At 51.4% G+C, this 21,304-nt stretch overlaps 1 protein-coding gene across 4 annotated transcripts in view; it reads left to right on the forward strand.

Annotated features, from left to right (window-relative positions):
• Positions 1–21,304, forward strand: part of SAMD4A (sterile alpha motif domain containing 4A) — a 119,085-nt gene that overhangs the window by 27,773 nt on the left and 70,008 nt on the right. The window lies entirely within an intron of this gene.

The raw sequence follows: 21,304 nt of genomic DNA on the forward strand, positions 1-21,304 counted from the left end.
CGCTGGTGCCTCCTCCCACGGCGGATCGCTTGGTCCTTAGCCCCGCTTTGTTCCTTGGTCCTCGCCCTGCCCTGCGAGCGGAAGATAATCTTACCTGGCAAGGGTGCTGGGAAGCTAAATTAATTCATGGCTGTTAAAGCACGCTGAGGTCCTCAGACAGAAAATGCTGCAGTAAGCACGGCGGGGGGATGTAGGCATGGTGCTGCATAGCACTTGGATACAGTGTGCTAAGGTACACGGAGAAATATGCTGATATCTCTTAGTGTAGCTTTAAAAATGGCCCGTAAAGTTGAAAGTGCAAACATGGGAAAAATAATCAGGCAAGTGTTGCTCTTTTGACCTGCAGCTCCCGAAACGAAGCCTTTTCTTTGCCGCCGCCCCTTGTTTCTTGGGGGCCGGGGGGAGAAGGGTTTCTCCTCTTCTCGGCTCTGGTCCCCAGCAGAGGTGCGAGTTTCACCCCCTCGGAACAGGGCTCTGCTTCACGTAAGATCTTTAAAAATAAATAAGTACGGTTTTGGTCTGGAAAATACTTTGAGATCCTTAGATCCTCGCGCCAGAAGGGGAGCATGCCGATCCTCCGGTCTGGCCAGACAATTGTACGCCGTCGTTCCCGTAGCCAAGCTCCTGCCTTTTGGGTGAGCTGGATTTTATTTCAGCATTTTCCATCAACTCGGCAAAACGGGTCGCTTTCCGCCTGCCGCGCTCTCCAGCCGATGATGTGCTCCTCTGGCAGGAGATCGCCGGTTCGGTGCCTGACCTCGCTGACGGTGCATGTCAGCAGCGCACGTGGGGCTTTTATCGGGAGATGAAAGCAGCTCAACGCTGGAGGGGAAGGTGGCTCCCACCCCCAGGGCGCTTGCTGTCCCTTCTCCTCCCTCCCCAGGAACGGGCAGCGAAGGGCGGTCGCCCCGGCTCTCCCTCCTGCTCCGGTTCCCGTCCGCAGCGGGTCTGACCCTCGCTGGGGTGGCAAACGTGGCCGGGGCATCCCTGCTCGCAGACCCGCAGCAGGGCGAGCGAGCATCGCCGTAGTCGCACCTACCCGCGCGGTGCAGCCGGGCTGGCTTTGGCCCAGAAGAGCCGGGCTGGGTGATAAAGGCCCCCTTGTTAACGCTCGTTGCTTTAAGCTATGTTTCCACAGCTTTCCGTCTATTTACAGAGAGTATTCAGACATGTAATTCCACCGGATCTGACTGCTTACGGAGAAGGCTGGATTATTTGTGTTTCACAAATAAGGCCAGAAAATGCAAGGTCCAGAGCCCTGCAAACCAGCTCTGCATCTCTCCTAACTGGCTTTCCTCGTTCTTAGTCCTGCTCTCCTGCATTTTGGCCTTTTTATCATGTTCCCCCTTCCTTCTGGGCCACGTGTGCCCTGTTATCCACGCTCTCTCCAAAGCTGTGATGAATGAGCTCTGCAAGTCGAGGCTTTGCCGTTGGATAAGGCCGCTCTGCCCCTTTGCACAGCCCCGCGGTGCCGGTTTGCACCCGCTTCGCTGGCGGCCGAGCCGGTTGCAAGCTGCAGTCCGGCGCGCGGCCGCCCGAGCCTTCCCGCTGGAACGAGGACAGGCACCGCGCTGCTTTTAGCAACAGTGTCAGCTTTTGCCTTCTTAAAATGTCCATGGCGCCGCTCGCCCGTGCCTCGCGCCCTTCCGGAGGAGTGCCTTTTATGGAGCCTTCGCACTTGATAGCCCCTCTCCGGCCTCGCACTCCCTTGCGGTTTAATCCTCGCTTGGGTTTTCTCGTACCCGCCAGGCTCCAGCTCCATCCCGTGGCCTCTACACTTGCCCCGGCCGCACGCGCTTTGCTCCCCCCACCTCGAAACATTGCAAAGATGTAGCCCGAAATGAGCGTTTTGGGTTTTCTGTGCTGCCTCATGAACCCCAGCCGAGAACCTGGGAGAGCATGAGGACCTGTCACCTTGCTCAGCAGTGTTTTTTACCAATAACTAATTGCAACCATCCCCTGCAGGCGATTTCCAAGGTCTCTGGGGAGGTGAGTCGGGCCTCAGCTCTCGGCGCTGTTCAAAGCGGTGCGGTCTCGCCGAGGACCAACGCCGGCTGCCTCTTCAGATCCGTTTTGAAGTTTTGGGAGCCAAACGTGCATGTAGCAAGCCCGTGCGCCCTTGAGGAGGGCAGAAGTCACCTGTATCCCGTGGTGAAGCCCTTTCCGTGGGCATCCAGCGGGGCTGCCGGGATTGTGGGGAGCTTTCACGCTCCCCGCTGCCGAGCGCTGGGCCTTTTCCCGCCTCTCCCGTTTGTCCCGCTGGCTGTAAAACCAGCAAAGGAGTAAGGCTGGCTGAAAACTAGCCCCTTGGAGCAGTGCGCGGAGAGCTCTGGAGGCACCTGCTTGCGGTGGGGCACGAGAGCCCTCCTTCGGCTCTGGTGCCGAGTGAGCTCCTGGCAGAGGGAGAGCCATCCAAAAGAGCGGCTCCATGAACTTAAGCAAGTGGTTTCATGAATTGGAGCATCCCAGCCCTCTTCCAGTCTGCCGTGGGCATGACGTCTCTGGAAGCGGTGGGAATGGGAGCAGCCCTGAGTCGGGCGTCTGGGCTAGCGCTGCAGCCACGCTGCTCCGGATCTCACCCCAGATCCTGCAGGGAAGGTGAGGCTCTGCTGAAAACCTCTTTCTTTTTCCTTTTCTTCCTTAAAAGGATCTCCAGTGATAGCTTAGCAATCTAGCCTGTCCTTAAAACACCTTGTAGGGACCTTTCTGGGGTAATTTAAAGTAAAAGCAGTGTTGGTACAAATGCAGCCATATGTTTCATTGAGCAGGGGTGTGTCAATTCAATTAGCAGAAGTATTTGGAGGAACATCTGTGGCTGGGTAGGAGACGTTTCCCACGCTGAGAGTCCCATTTCTGCCGGAGCAGCGTGGGGTCTCCAGAGCCTTTCTGGGAGAAATCTCACCGCGTGCTGCTGCCTTCTGCAACATATAAAATGGCTTCATCAACACTTCTGCAGCCTACCTTCCGGCTCTGGCTGGGATGCAGGCCAGCCGATGTGCGCAGCAGTGGCATGGACCGTCCTTTTAGCCAGACGAGTCCTTATTTATTTATTTTTCAAAGTTGGAAAGAGGTGCTTGGGATAGGCTCAGTAAAGTCTGGCTTCCTGTCCCATTGGAGTTGGTGAACAAACGTCCTTTTTACCGAGCTGTGGATCAAAACCTGAGAGCTTTCCTTCAGTTTTAGCGTACGAGAGCGATGCCTGAGGATGCCACGTGCCTGTGAGAAGCGCTGAGCCGGGGTTATTCGCCTGCGCTGTATCCGCGCTGCCGGGGCCCTCGGTGCCAGCGCTTGTGAGGTTAAGGGTAGCCTGCACGTGCGTCTCCACGAGCTCCAGCCCTTCCCTGGTGCAGGGTTAGGTGCATCCCTTCGCTTGCGGGCTGCCTGGGGCCGTGTCCTCGCGGTCGGACGCGAGGGCCGAGCACAGCAAGCACGGTGGGGGCTGGCTGGCGAGGAGAGCGGCCAGGTAGGGCTGTAGCGTTGCTCCTGGATGGAGCCTGCCTCTGCGGCCACGCAGATCTGCCTCATACCTGCCCTTGGCAGGAGCCCATGGTGGATGCAGAAGAAATTGTCCCAGCAGCGAGGCCTATAAAGTGGTGTTTTCCCAGTATAACTTCTCGTTTTCCCCCCATCGCCAGTTTAGGGGACTTGCTCCGGGTCCATCCAGACCAGCTGGGCTGAGGTGCAAGTTTAGGAAGCCACCTCCGAACAGAAGTGCAGTAGGAAGCTCTTACAGAAAACTGTAAGCTCTGGCTCTGTCTTGCCTTTATTGCGGTGGACAGAAAATCGAGCCCCAGCCCTGTCTGGCATGGGCGAGGGAGGCCACTACCTGTGGTGACCACGGAGGTCTTTTGGTAGCTGCTGGTGGGCAAGCTCCTGGGCCTTCGTGTGCAGGGACGGCACCGAGCCCGAGTCTCGCCTGAGCTTGCTCTGTGGTTCGAGGTGCAGCTGAATACAGTGGCAGATCATGAAGGCCAGGATGCACTCGAGTCCACTAAATGTTTGACGCCGGAGACTCTCTTTGAAGACGTGACCCTCCAGGCAGAGGTTTGGTGCTCTCCAACTCCCAGGTTTCCCGTCTGAATTTTTGAGTAGTAGCACGGGCGCTGTGTCATCCCAGGCTGGTCTCCAAACTGGCCACCTCGGGGAGGCTGTGAGTGCCGACAACAAATTCCATTAGACCTTTTCATGTTGTATTTTTTTTTTAAATGCCCCATGTGATGTTTCAAGTGGGATTTTATATTTCAAACTCGTTCTGGAAGTGATGGGACAGTGCTAGAATCTGGAAATACCCAAGGCGTTAACCACGTCTCTGTGTCTCTCCCTTCACTTCCAAGGATAATAAGGACCGCTGGCCTAGCCCTTCCCCCAGAGCTGCAGGGCTCGTGTTGCTGCTTAGTGCATATCTTGGCAGGGAAAAAATAGCCTTGAAGTATGGTGAAAGATAGGAATATGCTAGAGCATCAGGACTCAAACCGGTCTCGTAGAGGATAGAGTAGGATAACATGAAGATCTTTCCTTCTAAAGACATTACAAGCAAAGCCTTCGTTTTTAGGGAAGGAGGAAAAGCAGGTTTCGCTGGACGTGGGCCACGGTGCACATTCAGGTTAGTCGCGGGGAATTCTTTCTCTTTGCGTAGCTTGGCTGCAAGAAGGCGCGAGAGACGGACGTCCTCTCCAAGCTGCTGCGTGAAGTCCGCTTCCGTGCCGCCGCCGTGCAAAAGTGCACACAGGTGACTTCAGATCTGCTCGGGCCATTCAGTTATGAGTGCAGAGAAGACTTCTTTTTTAAAAAAAAAAAAAAAAAAAAAAAAAAAGCTGCATCTTTGCTCCTTTGTTTTTTAAACAAGGCCTAATTCACTGCTAACCCTCTTCCCGCTGCAGCTTGGCGGAGGACACGCGGGGAGCCACGCTAGGTTTGGGGGAGGAACAGAAGGCAGGAAAAGGGCTGCCAGGCCCAAAACTGGCGCGTGCCATCGAGGGCTTCCCAAAACCCGCGGTTTTGAGATCTTTGGCTTTCCGTGCCCCGCTCCTTGGCATGGCTTCCTCGGTGCTCATCTGAGCGCGTGTGCCTGGCGTGCCCATCTCGTGCGCGACGCGGCCGTCTCATCCTCCGTCTCCGGCCGTGAGCGCTCCCGCAAGCTCCTGGAGAAGCCACTGGTGGCCACGGCGGCTGCGGCTCCCCGAATCCAGCTCGGCTCCGCCAGAATTTTTATTACTGGCTGACTAGGTAAATCTAAAACTGCACCTACTGCAGTAGTGCCGAAGTGTCCGTGTTTGAGCCGTGAGCACAGCAGTGGTCGTAAGGTCCTAAGGGAGGAGAAGACCAAGACATACCCATTCATAATATAAAAAAACAGCGCTCTGATTTAAACGAGCTCTTTTTTTTTTTTTTCTGAAAGAAGCAGTGAAGAAATACATGATGTGTCAATGATGCCTTCAGCAAAAAAAAAAAAAAAATTATTCCAGGTTGCAAAGCGCGAGGAATCTGCCTGCTGCAGAGCTTTCGGAGGCTCCTGGTGCGCAGCGAGCGGCTCTTTCCCTCGTCGCATCCTTCGTTTTAATTTACTGCTCAGAAGCCTGCAAGCAATAGTTCATCCGTGGTATAGTTTTACTTCTGCACCATACCGAACTGCTTCTGTCCGCAATCTGTCTTTCTGCAGAAGGATGTTATGCTAGTTTAAAAACAGATCTTCAGTCTTGCAAAGACAAGGTGGCTTGAGGCAGACGCAGGTCTTGTTGGGTTCTTGCTGTGGGTGTGTGGTTCCAAAAGTGCACGTGAATCCTTCCAGAGACGGTCCCGCTAGCTTCAAATTTTTGGAAGCCATTTCTTCTAGTCATATCCCTTGTCGTTCCTTAGTGACCACAGAAAACCTACGGTATTTATTGCAGTATCGGCCCTTCTGCTTCCCCACAGCAGGTAGGTCTGTGTTCTGCTCGTGCCTGCCTTTGTCTAATGCTGGTGAATTTGGGCAAAATGCAGGATGCAAATACGGAGCGCTTGTGGGGCAGATGCCAAAAAAAGTCTTGTTTTGGAAAATTCTTTTATTTCCCGAATCCATTTTTCTTTTTGAAAAGAGCAGCTGAAAATTAAGCTTCAAATGATGCAGTCTGTGTTAAGATAAAAACATACCATGGCGAATTAGGGTGCTTCATATTGAATATTGAAGCGTTGCTTGGTTGCTACCAGAGTTTTAAAGACAGTCAAACCGTTGGGTGCGAGGAGTCACTGGCTAAGTACCTGTAAAGAGGTTTTTGAAGAGCTAAATCTGCAGGAGCAGCTGTTTTCTGCCTTGCTGCTTATTTGACCAGTTCTGTTCCACGACTGGTCTAGTCGAAGCAAAGACATTAATGAGAGCTGAACCAACGCTGGAAGAAAGAAACAACCAACCAGAAAAACCCAGGTAGTCTAAAGTGCAAGTGAAATAGGCTTCGATCCACTTGCTTTTTCCGTGTCTATTTTGCAGTGCTGAAGAGTTACCTTGTCACTCTGCTATTCAGTTTCCATTTAAGTGAAGCCTAACACGTCGCTAGTAAGAATAAGCCTGTAGTGAAGGTAGTGATTCATCACTCTTGTTGTAGTAAAGGGAGGGAGGATGTTAAGTTCTGTGAGTCCTTGAATTAAATGTGTGCGGATTTTCAGTAGCCTCTGAGTTAGCAAATAAAAGTGCTAATTTTAGTGTCAAGATGATATTTAATTGAAAAGCAACCGAAGGGACATATTCATTTTTAGGCAACTAACAAAAAGGTATAAATACAAAATAAGTTTAAAACAAAGTAATTGGAAATTAATTGAAATTTAATTTTAATTAGGTGCCTGAAATTGGATTGTGTTGAACCCTGGGGGTCCTACCACTGTCTTTTCCTTTATTTTCCTCTATAAGGAAAATACCAATTAATTTTTTCAAAATGCTTTAAATAGCTCCACGTCTGCAACCAGTTACAAGTCAACAGGGCTCAAATGTTAGGAGATTTAGGAAGCAGTGAGTAGTTGTAGTTGCAGCACAGCTGTAAAATAGGAGATGCATTTGACCTAGGTCTCTGTCCATGTGTCTTAGTTGCCCACTTTTTCTTAAGTGCAAAAATGTCTTGCTGTTCTGCTCTGCAGCTGCACTTGTTTCAGTTTTCTCCTCCTGCCTGGAGAGAAGAGGTATGGCTCAGAGCTGCTAGGGGAGATCTTGCACGTTTTCCTCTGAAATACTAGATATTCTGCAGATGTGATTGCCTGTTTTTCCCCAGAGCGTGTGATGAGCTACACGATGTTTCTGGCCGCATTAGCGGCTGAAGGCTTTGTAACGGTGCAGAATCCGTCCTTTGCCTTTTGGAGCTTGACTTCCATCCAGCAAGGGTCTTCTCAGCTTCTTGGTAGCCCAGACAGGCTTTCAGTTAACACACACGTCCCAGGTGTCTCGTCCGGCACCGTGTTTCTGTGGGGAGCTCCCTGGGCTGCGGAGGATCCCCGAGCCGTTTCCCTGCCCCACCCTTAGCAATCCCAGGGAAAAATGTGCGTAAAAACCTCTTATTTGGGGAAGGTGGAGCTGGGGAAAGGGACAGGCCAGTGCTCTACCTGCAGCTTGGTTTGCATGAGTCAGCCCCGCCGAGCCTCCGCTGGGGTTTCCTTCCTGCTCTGTTCGTTCAGTTTGCTTCTCGCTCTGTTGACTTTTCTGGGAAGAATGTGGCTGCTTTTCTGTCCTCCTCCGAGTTCGCCAAGGATCCTGCCCTTGACAAGTGAGGACACAGCTCGTACCAACCGCTTCTCTGGCCGGTGGAGTGAGGAATGTCCTCCGTCTAGACGGATGGGTCTGACTCAGAGAACACGCAGTTTTAGGAACAACACTGCCATCTCACTCGGGGCAGCGCTCAGGTGCACCAAACTGCTGCTATTTTTGTGTCTTTGGAGAGAGGGAGACTTGCTGACACGCCGCCTGGACGGGCTCCAAAGAGGAGCGTGCCCTGGGGCACACCTTGCGTGCTCGTGCCAAGCCGTCGCTGCTGGGGGCAATGGGTTTGCAAGCGTCTCGGCCAGGGGACGTCTGCAGAGCTGGCCCTGTTGCCTGCCTCTGCGGAAGGGAACAGCTTGGAGAGAAACGCTGCCGCCTTTCAGATCTGCTTTCTGTATCTCCCTGCATATCCCAGCATGGGAATGGTCTGCTGACCCCGGGGGACTGTGCTACTATCAGAGTTTCTGGGCACCCTGCGCTGGGGGGGGTCTCGTTGGAGGCAAAAAGGTTAAATCGGTGCAGTCTGAGGGGCCCACTTGGGTTTACCAAACCATATGTGCGGGGTGCGGGAGGAGGGAACCATTTCACGGCGCATACTTTCTCCTTGAAATACTTTCACCTCTGTCATGCGCCTGGTCTGAGCTCGCGTTGCTCGGGGAAGCAGGCGGCATGGTCTGGCCTCTCGTTAAGGATGTGTCTCGATGCTCGTTGACTCTAAGGTCCCTGTCGCTCTCTGTCAGAGAAGTAGCATCCAAAAGGGGCATCTCTAATGTACGTGAGGACCTATCGCTTAATGACTTGAGCTGCAAAGCTTGTTGTTGCTGCATCAAAAACAAGAAAAAATGCATCTTGTATCTCTTGTCCGTGTGCCGCATTTGCGGGACCTGAGTTACTCTCACGAGCTCACATGTGCAGTCACATAGGTGCGTGCATCAGGGGGATGCCCCGATGTGTGGGGGGCACACCTCTCGCTGTGGAGCAAGCTTCAGTTTCCTGAGCCTTTCCGTTGCGTTGTACGCGTTTGAGTTTAGCCGCTTGTGATGAGCTCTCGAAGCTGACGCCATTTCCTTCCATCTCTCTCAGCTCCAGAAAAGATGCGTTTTGGGCAGGAAGTCTGAGCAGCAGTGGTATTTATAGAGGGATATTTGTTTGGACGTGAATAACCTTGGCATTTGTTTGCAGCGAGTCTGGAGATCAGCCGCCCTGTGTGCCACGTTACTGCAGGTCTGGGGAGACCAGGAGCTGGTGCTGTTTTCCTGGACCAGCCAGTTTTTCCCTCTTGCAGGAAGGACCAGGTTAGCAAGCAGGCAGGTGAGGCGAGGCAGAACGTGAGGGGCTGTAACCGTTGGAGAGAAGGAGATGCAACAGGCAACCGGGACCACTAACCACTTCACCGATATCTGCTGCAGTCCAGACGGGTTGGCTGGCCGTGCCCATGGGCATTTTGGCAAGCCACCATGGAGCAAAGCCTTGGCTTTGACAGCTCCGGGCTGGACCCTCCCAGGGAGGCAGAGGCTTTCTCTCCAGCAGAGCAGGGGGATTAGCGCACCTTGTTCTCAGCCCAGGTAACCTTGGTGGCTGCTAGCGTGTGCCACCCCGCGCGGTGGCCTGTGCCAGGTAGGTGAAACGAGAGGCATCAAGCTGTCGGGTGCCTGCTGCAGCCGCACCTCCTCCTCCTCGGTGGCGAGGGGAGCCCGAAGACATGCCGAAGAGGCCAGGCTGTCTTGGGAAGGAGACGCTTTCCTTTGCACCGTCCTCATGTGGTGGTTGCTGGGGAGGATTTGCTCGCAGCCTTGCTGCCTCCCTTGCGGAGGAGGTAGCAGTGCGTCCCTGCGCTCAGCCGGACGGGGCAGAAAAAGGCCCTGGCCACAGCCCCTGTCTCGCCATGCCCCTGCCTGCCTTTTTGGGTAGCTGCCGGAGGGCTTGTGCTCTGCTTTCAGGTGGGTTGCAAGCTGCTTGAACCCTTTTCCCCAGGCAAACTCGGAGCAGGCAGCAGGACCCAAACGTGGGGCTTGACAAGCTGTGTCCTGCTGTCATTGCTCGTCTCTAATCCAGGCAGAGATCCCTCTTGACCTCAGTAAGGTTTGCTCGTGGGTTCGGTGTCAAGTTAAAAATGCAGGTGGCTTTGTGTGTGAGCTGGTAGAGGAAGGAACTTACCAGATGCTGCTTTGCGGCTGGAGATACTTTGGGGTCCTATATCCCCCTTTGGTAGACTCTCTCTGGTAGTTTGTTTACTTGCAACCTCCCGCTGTGCCCTGGTATTTCTTCTTGCTCCTGTTTCCCCCGGCTGTCCAGAGCCAGGCTTGCACCCAAGCCATTCGCAGCAAGCCCTCCGCGCCACGGTTGTCCCGGTCAGTCGTGTCCTTTGCAGTGGTGTTAGGCAGTACGTGGTGTCCCACCTCGTCCGCTCCATCCTTCACTTTAACTGTGCTGCAGCTGCAGGATCTGGGGGCTGAGTGAAGTCCTTTGGCAGTTGTGTGGAAGAGCTTGCAAGATGACACCACTCCAGCTCTGCTCGTACAGGCTAGTGCTGGTTGCGTAACCGAAGAGAGAGGCTTCAGCGTGCAGCTTCGGTCAACGGGATATTGAAAAGAGCGTGTAGCTTCTCCCGGCTTGAGCACTTCCCCAGCACCGCTTGCAATGTCCTGCCCAGCCCCGAGGAGGTGTGCTGCCGTAGGCGCAGAGGGTGATTTGGCATCCCGCTCGGATGAGTCGGGGGCTCATCTTCTGGGGCTGCCGCTCTTCCGTAGCGTGGGGCATGACCTGCTTGTCGGAGTGGTCTGCGAGTTTGACTTTGACGCGTTCCCTGATCCTGGAGGGATTTGGGGTATCAGTGATGCCCTTGGTTGCTTCTTCTTTCTTCTCATGGCACGTTGAGGGCCTGGCTTCCAGTCCTTCCCCGGACCTGCAATCCCTCCTAGGGCAGGAGCGGGTCGTCCCTGCACCCTCCTGGACTCAGTCTCGCAGAGGTGCACGGTCATGAAGGTGTGATCTCAGTTGCCCCGGGGCCCTTCCACACCGAGGTTCCTACGTTTCAGAGGCCAAGGTCCCTGGCAACGGCTCACTTGCTGGCCCACAGCACAAGGACCCTCTTCAGCTGTGTCTCCCCCTTTGCATTGGATAAAGTTGTCCCCCCAAAAGCTGTTGAGAAACCTGTTTTTCGGTGCTGGCTTAGGGAGAGACGCAAGTGTATGTTTAGCTGCATCTTACTCATTTCGCTGGTTTCCACATTTCAGTTCTGAAGTGAAATCATCCCTCAGCATTTGACTAATGGAAACTTGTTTTAGGTGCCAAGATAGGTTCTGCTGCCTCTGAAACTATTTTTCCAAAGTGCTGGAAACACTGTGCAGCTACAGCTACCATACGTGAGGCAGAATGGAAATGTTCAAATCAGATTTGTTACCTCTGATACGAATTTTCCAGCGATAACCATTTAAAGTCCCCTGCATCATATTGCAACAGAACGTATTTGTTTGTCACTTTAGTGTAGGGTTTTCATTTATGTTGAAGGCACATTACTCTGTCTTGGCTGGATGAAGGACCCTCAGAATAGGAACAGATTGCTTTTGCACACTTTTCCCATGCCCTTTTTCATTGTCAGAGCAGCAGAAAGACTCCTTAGAGTAATCAGGAATCTAGCCCTTTTTCTTTCTTTTTTTCCTTAGGGGAGAGGGCTGAAAGTCCATTTAACGTAAACTCTTCCGAAGTGCGGTGTAGGGTTGAGTAATGTGCAGTGCTGACTTGAGCATCTGTCTTCCCAAGCACGAGAATCGAGAAGCAAACAGATATTTCTTTTTGTAGGGAAAGGTGTGCGGTTTGTTTGCGTAGGGCTTGGAAAACCTCTGGAGCTGCTTTGCGCTGCGTGGATGTGTAATCCATCGTCGGGCATGCTCGTTGGGCTGTCCTAGCTGCTCATTTAAAGGTCAGAGTCTTGGAGCTTTCCCAATGTATATCGTGCACTGTGATTATTTTTTCCATATAAAATTTGAATTTGCCAGTAATGCTTAATTATTTCCCAATTCGTTGAAAGTCTCGCGGAGGAGTTCACGCTTGCGTGGGACCGCAGCCGCGTCCGCGGCGTGTCCCCAGAGCAGCAGCAGGCCTTTCTCAACGCACGACTCGAGGCTCCAGTACGGACGTCTTGCGAGGGGAAATAATGCGCGTTTGCTTGTGGTTTTTCTCTCCTCTCCCTCCCTTTCCCCATGCGTGCTTGCGAGAGACGGAGAGGGAGTGTTTGTGAAGGGAGGGGGAAACCCTAGCCAAAACTTTCCAAGGGGAACGCCTGGGGCTCGGCGTGCCGGACGCGCGGGCTCCTCACGAGGATGCTGAGGGAGGGTGGGACTGCTCCACCTTGGCAGGTGTTGCACTCCTTCGAGCTAAGGCATTTTAAAGCAGTTAAATTCATAGAAATCCCTACGCTGGGCATTTTTACTTTAGCTTAAAAATGCCCCTTTGCTAACAGGGCTGAGGTCTGCTCCCCTAAGAGGTAGCCGAACTGACCCAGCCTGATTTGGGCTGCAGTAAGCATCTCACACCGCCTTCCTGGCCAAATCGGTGAAAGGTTCCCGCTAAAGTCATCAGTAATTGGTACAGGCGAGGAGTGAGGTCCTGGTCGGCTGGTGACGCGTGGGGAGCGGGTGTCCCTCGGCCCTCGCCCCTACCTGCAGGCAGGCAGCCTGCTCCAGTTGGTAGCCCCTGGTCTCCCAGGCGCGTGGTGGCATCTGCGGTTTATCTGTGGCAAGATCGAAGGAAGGACGGCTTACTGAGTGACCGAAAGGATAAGCAGACCAAGCAGTTGAAGAAATAAACTTTGAGCCTGATTCTCCCACTAAAGGCTGCCTTGCTCCTCTCTGGCAGAGCTGAGAGTAAAGTGGGTGGAAATGGCCTCCTGAGATGCTTCCGAAGCCTGACGGTGGCCTTGGGCGTGACGCAAGGGTTTAATCTGAATTATCTGCCTGGTCTCCGGATCTACAGGATCCGGCGGGGGGACGTAAGGATGTGGTCAAGCTTAACTGCCCTTCAGCTCCAGTTAACGCTGAGTGGCACAGAAGTGGCTCTAATTTGCACTAATATATAGCTGGATCTTTATATAGCCCCAGAAGACCTCGGAAGGAGAGTCCACTCTCCTCTCTTGCCCTGCCCCACGTGACGGCGCGGCTCCGGTATTTTCGGTCCGAAAGGAGCCCCAGGGTTTGTCTAACGCGACCTCTTGCGTAACGCGGGGCCAGCGTATTCCACTCGGTCATTCCTGAGTCATGTCCCTCGCGTGGTCCATCTGGGCCATGTGCACCTAATTAGGACGGCGGTTTATTCCAAGAAGCTTGTTCTTGAATGAATGCTGCTGAAAGGTGCGTTTATTATATAAATATTTGTCGTGGGCCTTCCCAGGCCATCTGTGGGAGGCTTTCGGAGAGCCCCGAGTAAGAGACGCCCTGTTGTCTCTGTGATTTTTTTAATTATTCTTTTTATTTTTTATTTCATTTATTTTCTTGTCTTCTCCATTGCGTCACACCTGCTTTTCGGTGCTCTCCACCGCTCCGTTAAACGCCGAAAGAATTAAAATGTCAGATCCCCCGGCCTGTTTCCGTTGCTGTGCTTTATAAATGGAGAACAGTGATCTAAAAGAGCAAGAATGCAGCTAACCGCTGTCGTTTGGGATCTTCTCGAGCGCTACGGAAACTCCGCATTCTTCGGGCCAGCTTGTGGTATGCCAGCACATTCCTGTACTATGAGGTGGAAGCAATACTGGTAGTGTGAGCTGTGATTTCTATGACTGGGGTGGGGAAACGCTGCTTTAAAAATACTCTTAATTATATTCCTTCTCAGCAACGCATCGATGCCATTTTTAGCCCATTACAAATGCTGTGATTTTCTCTTAAATCACGCCTATTATCTGATTGACCTAGTTTTTATTTTTTGTCATCCCCAAATGTTCTATTTTCAGGCACTTTATAGCCCTTAAAGAAGAAGGGGGGGAGAGGAAGGAGAGCGAGGAGCCCAGCCCCATCTCGTGTTCAGCTCCTCGCGCTCCTGCAGCGCTCAGCTCCGCGTGGAAGTACAGACATGACACGAGTTCCCAGGCAGTGTCTTGCAGCACCGTGTTTGGAGCTGCTGCTTTGTACTTCTACCTAATCCTCTAATTTCCTCTGGCCGTGATGCTGTCAGCAGGACTTGCCACCAGCCGTTATGGAGCGGCGCTACCTCGGTCTCTTGCTGGCGCCCGGCCATGCGGTTGTGCTGCAAACCAGCCTCTTCGTTCCCTCCTCCCCGGGAGGGATGCCGAAGGGTGCAGCTCCCCTCCGCTCCCGTCGGCCCCTTCGAGGGGGACGCCTTGGCCCTCTACATGGGCGAAACGTGGCGGGGAGGAGGCCGGGGCGGGCAGGAGAGCTTGGTGCCGCGGTGGAGGTGGCGAGGAGGAAAGAGCATGAGTGACTTTGCTGTGGTTGTGGAGGTGGGAGGGAGGTTTTGCAAAGGTGAGGATCCTCCAGCCTGTGGCTTGCGCGCTGCCAGGCCCGGGGGGATGCTGAGCTCCGCTGGAGGAAGAGTTGCACAGTTATTGCACCCATTTTCCGATGAGGAGGAAGGACGGGAGTGCTTTTCCTCTCCGTCTTGTAGTAAATGCTCTCGCAACAAAACCGCGCTTAGGGAAGGGGTATTGGCTTCAGGCAGCAGTAATCAGTGCATGTTGTGTTCGGGCTAGAAGAGGGCAGACGAGCAGAGATGCTAATCTTTGAGTCAGCCCCGTGTCTGCCGTGACGGATCGGCTCCGGTTGCGATCGATACGACGGGTGTATTTATTCGACTTCCTCCCCGTGGCCTTAGACCTGGCGAGTCAGCTAGAGCCGGGCTGCGCGCGGGGAGTGACCCGTCCGCGTTTAAATGCTAACGAAGTTCAAAGAAAAGTTGACTTGTCCGTTTTGGGTGTTAACCGAGGCCGCTTTGGAGGAAGTTGTCGAGTGCAGTCGTTATCGATGCGGGAGGTCAGAAGGCTCGTTTGGCCGGGGACAACGCGCTGAACAAAAGGTACCTACATCAAGTGGGGAATAAATCTCTGCGGTGATGCCGTGTTAATCCCATGTCAGCGAACAGTGCATCTGGAAGAAATATTTATGGAAAGCTGTGTTAGAGGGAGTGATTAAAGAAGCTCAGTCTCTTTAGCTTGTCCAGGAGGACACTAATTGATCCAGCTGTGTATAAGTGCCTACATGAGCCGTCTCAGTGGCTGTTGATAGCCGGTTTTATGCTGGTATAAAGAAACACAAAGGCGTGGTTGGAAGTAAATACTAGATAAGTTTGGGTTGGAGACGGGGCTTGGATTTTCAGCTCTTAGTGTAATTAACCTTTGGAACGACTTACTGAGGGACCGGATTGATCCTCCACCACGCGCCGAGGATGTCCTCTTTCCGAAGAGCACGGGGCGGCTTAGATAGGTGTTACGGGCCACGGCGCAGGGCTCCCGGGGTAAAAATCTCTTTACTCTGTTATTTCAGCAAATCAGAGTAAATAACCACAGTACAGTCCTTCCTGGCCATTACAGCTACTGGCTTTTGAATCTATGAATAGTCTTTTAACACCTTTTTTTTTTTAAGTTTGCATGGGAGGCGTCTGTCCCCAGCCCTGATGCGTTTATTGCCTCTGCCGCAGTCTCTTATCAAAACGCACGTTCTGAAAACGCTGGCGCCTTTCCACGGAGAAGACGAGACGCTGTAACGTAGCGAGGGCCCCTTAGGTAACCCAGCCCTGTTGTGGCTTTGATCTCGCTCAGCTGCTTCCCCGCGAAGCTTACGTCTTACAGCAGGATCGCTCTTCAGAGCGCGTCCAAGTGCGCGTGTTCGAGACAGACCCCGTTTTCTTTTTCTTCCTGTGCCGTGAATAGGAAATCAGTAATTCTTTGCTTTAAATTGGGTTTTTGATTCTTTCGGCTGGGGAAGGTCGTGTTTTTGTGAAAAAGCACAGAAGCCCTGTCCCGGGCTCTCGCTGGTTCCCCAAGGATCGGCGCGGTCCTGGGAAGCGGCGAGGTCACCTGCTGCCGTTGACGTTGCTTAATCCCTCTTTGCCCGGGTTCGCCCTGGCACGGATGATGGACGTTTCCTCTCACCTCTGCAGGGAGCTGGAGCCAAACGTTGAGGTTGGTCTCCCAGGGCTGGTTTCTCAGGGCTGCAGGCGTGGGTAGGTGTGAGAAGATAAAACAAAGACGCGCTGTCGCAACGAACTCATGCCCCCGGGCTATTCCTGGCCAGCTGCGATACCGGGAGCGTATTTTTAGATCTGCGGTCATGTGTTGGCTGTGTCTGATGCACTGCTGTGCCTCCTTCCCATCCAGTCACAGGGACGCGGTCTTCCCTTTCAGACTGCCATTCTTAGGGATCCTTTCCCTGCGCACAGGCTGCTGTTTAAAAAAAGAAAAACTAAAGGGATCCTAGCAAATTGTTGGGTTTTTTAATTGAGCTGTTTAGAAAAAAAAATCCCACTTCTAATAATACATCCTGCAATAATGTATTTGTTTTGTTTCTATCTTAAATTAAAACAGTGCTACATTTTAGATGTTTAGAAATATCTTTTCTTGGGAAATTTGCCTATTTGCCCATATATATACCTAAAGAAACTTTGAGAGTGCTGCACGTATCAAGCTTTTTGTTTAACCTCTTAATCGTGGTAATCTTAGCTGCTTATTCTGGCTATTTTTAGCTAATTGCCTGCCTGAGAACTCTGTTTCTCAGATAAAAATAAAATTGCCGAGGTGCTGGTAGCACTTTCAGCCTTGTGTCCTGGAAGCAGGTGTCTTCAAAAGGAAGATGTGAGCCGTGGGAGCTGTACCAGCATCGCACCCCCTTTCCTCTCCCTATAGATTCTCACCTGCAAGCTGCCGTTTTACCTGTACAGACGGGAAGATCTTAAGGGACAGATCAACGTGATGCAAAGAATATGTCAATAGGATCGCTGTAAAACAGAATACATCCACTCAGAGTGATGGAAAATCATTCATAAATCACGAGGGGATAACACGTACTGCAGAAGAGCTGCTCTAGACGGCCTTTGTACATGCCAGACAGATAGATGGGAGTGTAACGCTTCCTCAGGAATAAGAAATGGAAAAACCTCACCCCAACCTTTTAATATTAACTCCTCTAAATTACATTTTTATTGACTTGTTTAAAATATGATGCAGGCAAAATCTGTTTCTCAAGAGTGACTTATGCTGGAATTAAAAAACAGAAAGCAAATCCTGTCTGCCAGCCAAGTAAAACTTGGATTGGCTATTAAAACCAGAATTTTGTTGGCTAGCATTGTATCTGATTACATGAAAGTGTGGGAGCTAATGCTTTCTAAAGCTATTTTTCCAGCCTTTCAGATGTTCAGTCGTATCACCTACTGTATTTGATCAACAAGACTTCCCTCTCCTACCAGACCTACGCATCCTAATTAAACCCGCGTGTCTCAGGAAGCGCAGGAAAAGCACTTTTTGTTTTATTTCTTTATTTTTACCTAAGCATAGCTGACATCCTAGACAAAAGGTCTTTTAAAACACTTTTGTCTGGTGCTTTCACTGAGCCACAAAGGAGACTTGTTGGTTCTAAGCATCTGACCAGATATATGGCCTCAGCTGCCCGAGGTGAGAAGCTCTCCTAGCAGGTGTAAATTACCACATTTCTGCTGAACGACAGAGTGCTGACAGTCTGGCTCTGAATCCCAGTCAGAGGAGGAGGATCTGCTCACCGATGTGAGGAGCAGAACTTAATTTCACCTTCGCAAAAGGTGCATGAGAATGTATAAACCCCTTTTGCTTGTGGGGGGAGTGGTGGAAAGCAGCCGATGGGTGCAGGGTTGTCCAGAAGAGCAAGGAGAGTAGCTGCCCTTCAGGAAAGTGGTTAACTTTCAATTTTCTGAATGAATGCTTCTTATCTTATATATTGCCTTAAGTAACTTAATATATATAGACTCCTATGTAGACTGCTGCAAAGAGCCTCAAGAGGTAATTTATCTACCTTTCTGCATTGGGAGTGTTAAATGTGTCCAGACCATACAGGACACATTTGTATGCTCTTAAAATCTTCCTATAAAGAATACTCTCCAAGCTCCTCGTTCTAGTGCTTTGGTTCTTACTGGGAACAAATTTTCTCTGATACATAAAGCTCTTTGCAGCACATTGCTCTGATACTTCTTTGTTCCCCTCCCTGGAGGCGTGCAGAACAAGTGATCTGCACTGGTTTTGTAGCAACGTTTTTACATACAGAGTTGCTCTGTCCTTTCTCGGGCATTTCTCTGTCTAAATAAATCCAGTTCCTTCAGCCTTTCCCTTATAGGTCATGTTTTCTAAACCTTTTCTAATTCTTGTTGCCCTTGTGGGCCCTTGTGCTCTGGTGTGTCTGTGGATCCTCATCCTACAGATCCCATAAGCGTGGGATGTCGCAGCTGTGTGAAGTCGGTGGGAGTTAATATGAAGTTAGGGGAGCTTGAATCTTGCTGGGTCAGTTCTTAGGACTGATGCTGTTGCAGGTATTCAGGAGTTTCAGCTGTATGAAATGTCAGGTCACCGACTCTTAACTGTTTCTGCCAGTAGAAAACAACACAAGAGAAATTTGAGAAATCTGGGGCAGGGAATGGTTCCTGTTCTGTGTTGTGCGTAAGCTGTGAAATCTTTTGTGATGATGCTTTTGTTGCAAATGAGTCATGAAACTTCTAATGGGTGTTGTGATTATTTAAATTATAACCAGCTCCTTCTGTCGTCCAGGGCAGAGGTTTTCGACCTGGCTTCTGTGGACTGCTGGGCTTCAGCTAGGCAACTCAAACAAATTCAGAAACAGGTCTGCACAATTTCGAGTGAGATCCACGCTTGCCCTTGGAAAGTGTTTAGGGCTTCACAAATTAAGAGGTGGAAAATCACTAGTAACGGTCATGTGGGATACCCCAAATAGCTGAAAAGTGTGGGTAATATGATAACATTGCTTTTGAATTTTTGCTAGCTTTAGAGCAGTATGGCAGCATGCACAAAGCCTGGCCTTGCTCCAGCCTCCGCAGGGCTGGCCTGGGTTACCTGTGTTCATGACGTGGTTTATCTGCAAAGGGGATGACTAGCTGCTGGACAAGGGAGACCTGCTTGTATTGTATCCCTGTAAACTCTTCTAAAGAAAAAGAGGAGAAGAAAACTGATGGCTGTTTAGATATCACGCTAATTAAGAATGTCTGAAGAGCATGGGCAGGCAGGCAAGCTCTGCTTGGTCTCTTCATCTTGGGAGACCTTCTGTGGCTTATGTGCGGTACCAACAAATTGACTAATTTCTTGTTGGTAAAATGTCTGTTTAGATGCGTCCTGACTTTGGGAGTTGGACTTCTGAGTTTCCTAAGAACAAGGAATATTTCTGTAGGAGAGGTGAATTTTGCCTTCCCTTTCAGTGCATGCTACCTTAGATGCCAGTTGAGAGACGCTGTTTTCCAGTGCTGCTCCTCAGGGTTGCAGAGAGCTGTTCTGAAGTACCTACAAAGCTACAACATGCCAAATCCCTTCTTAATACTGTCTTTTTGCAGGGTACCAGCAGAAACTTGACCTTATGCAGGCCAATGTTGTTCAGTACTGCCTGCATTTCCCTACTGGGTCCTCTTCCATGCTGAAGCGTGTGGCTTTGAGACAAGACTTGTCTTTCTATTCTGTGTGATAACGCATGTAGCAGGGTGAGGTCGTGGCCTACAGCAAAGGCTTTGGTTTGCTACAGCAATACAGTAATGAAGATAAGATGGCATAGCATGGAGTGAACCTTCTTGGTGGGGAGCAGGTTTCCCAAATGTAGATCTGCACAGCTTGCCTGCAGCATCTCCAGGTGAGCCACGGAGAAGTCCTCAGAGCACAGTTTGGCCTAAGCTGGCCAGCTGTGTATTAAATCAGCTTCTTGGATGGGCTTTTCCTGGTTGTACTGAGATTCTCACTGTTGTGCGTAGCCGGTGGCTACTGTAAAGCTGCCCGGGGCTGTCCCCACGAGCATGTCACAGCAGTGACAGCTATGTCACAGGCCTAGAGAATGACAGAGTCTGGCTGGCCACCTCTTGATAAGGGCTTGTATGTCTTACTGTGCAGTATCTTAGCGCCGTGGCCACGCAAGGCTGTCAGGCTGCTGCAGAAATCATTGCTGCGCTATGTATTGCATATCCTTGTAACAGGAATTAAGGAATCAATAGGAAATTACCATTTATAGTCTCCCTTTTGCTAGCAGACTGGAGAACAGCAGCATGGTAGTAGCTGGGGAGACTGAGTAGAGTTTGTGTTGATACTGTGAAGGTGCTGTTTATTTCAAGAAATTCAGTAGCAGATTGAGATGTTTAATTACCATCTTCTTCCCCTGGGCTAGATTTTGTTTATGAAAGACAGGTTTCATTGAAGAGCCACAGAAGGCATAAACTGAGATCTAAAGCAAGTTTCTGAACACTACGTGCTGGCCACTGAAGGTCTGTGTGATTTCACACCACAATGGGAATGTTTGCTACCTTCTTCCCTACGTGTTCCTCTGCCAGCACGGCAGGTTTTCTTCAGCTCTGAATGAGCGGGATTCTCCGAGACGGACCAAAGGCAGGGGCAGATCTCCCTTAGTGCGATGTGCGCCGTCAGCACTGCGCTGTTGCCTGTTTCTGGTAGACACGAGATGGTGTTGCTCTTGCTGGGTCAGGTCTTCGGTGTCCGGCAGAGCCGATGCCGAGGTTGTGGGTTGCTCTGAAAGGCTAGGGCAGACTGTGTGGTGGCCTGGGACATCCCTGAAAATAGCAACCTACCAAACAGGTCCTGTCTCCCCATGTTAGCTTGTCAGGCAGAGCAACGCTTATCAGGAACGGGCAGCTTTTGGGGATGCCTGCTTCAAGTCTGCAGCATGGTTGTTCTTTTTAGTCCGTGAGTGAGGTCTTCTTGCCTGTTCATATTGAAGTTTGGAAGGAGTTGGTGCCCACGGCTTTGATCTCTGAAGCTGGCTGCAATTGCATTGCTCAAGACTTTTTTTTAAGCCTCACCCAATGTGCTGTAAAGGTGCCTGGGGCATGACGGTAGCCACAAAGCTTGTGAAATAGGCCAGGAAGAAATGACAAACATGTCCTTACTCCAAGTCGTGCATTGGCCAATCCGATGCTATGCTGTGTGCCTGCAGCCCTGTCTTTCTCTCCCAAGTCTGAGGAAACTTGCCTGGCAGGATACCCTGGGAGTCAACACCGTCAGACTGCAGGCCTGAGGGCAGCCAGCACCCATGTCGGCCCGGATCTCAGAAGTTGTTGTGGTTCTCCACTACATGAGGTGGAAAGGTGATTTGCACTGGAAGATGCAAATAATTTAGGGTTCTGGTCATTTTGATCCACAACCAGAAGAGGGCTGGGAGCCAGCGCAAACCTGCAGCGTGGCTCTGACTGCTGTGTGCTACGTTAGCCAAGTTCCCTGGGCTACAAGCCACCCTCGAGGTAGCGAAGACGCTGATTGCTGTGGGGAGCTCCACAGCCAGGAGGAAGGAGTTTTCATCAAGAGCATCAGCTTGACCTCCCTCGTGGTTTTGCGCTAGAAATCCTTCAAGAGAGAGCTGGGAGATGACCCCCAGCCTGAAAGGCTAGGAGACTTTGGGG

The sequence above is a fragment of the Dromaius novaehollandiae genome, chromosome 5 (assembly GCF_036370855.1).
Source record: "Dromaius novaehollandiae isolate bDroNov1 chromosome 5, bDroNov1.hap1, whole genome shotgun sequence".
NCBI classification, from domain to species: domain Eukaryota; kingdom Metazoa; phylum Chordata; class Aves; order Casuariiformes; family Dromaiidae; genus Dromaius; species Dromaius novaehollandiae.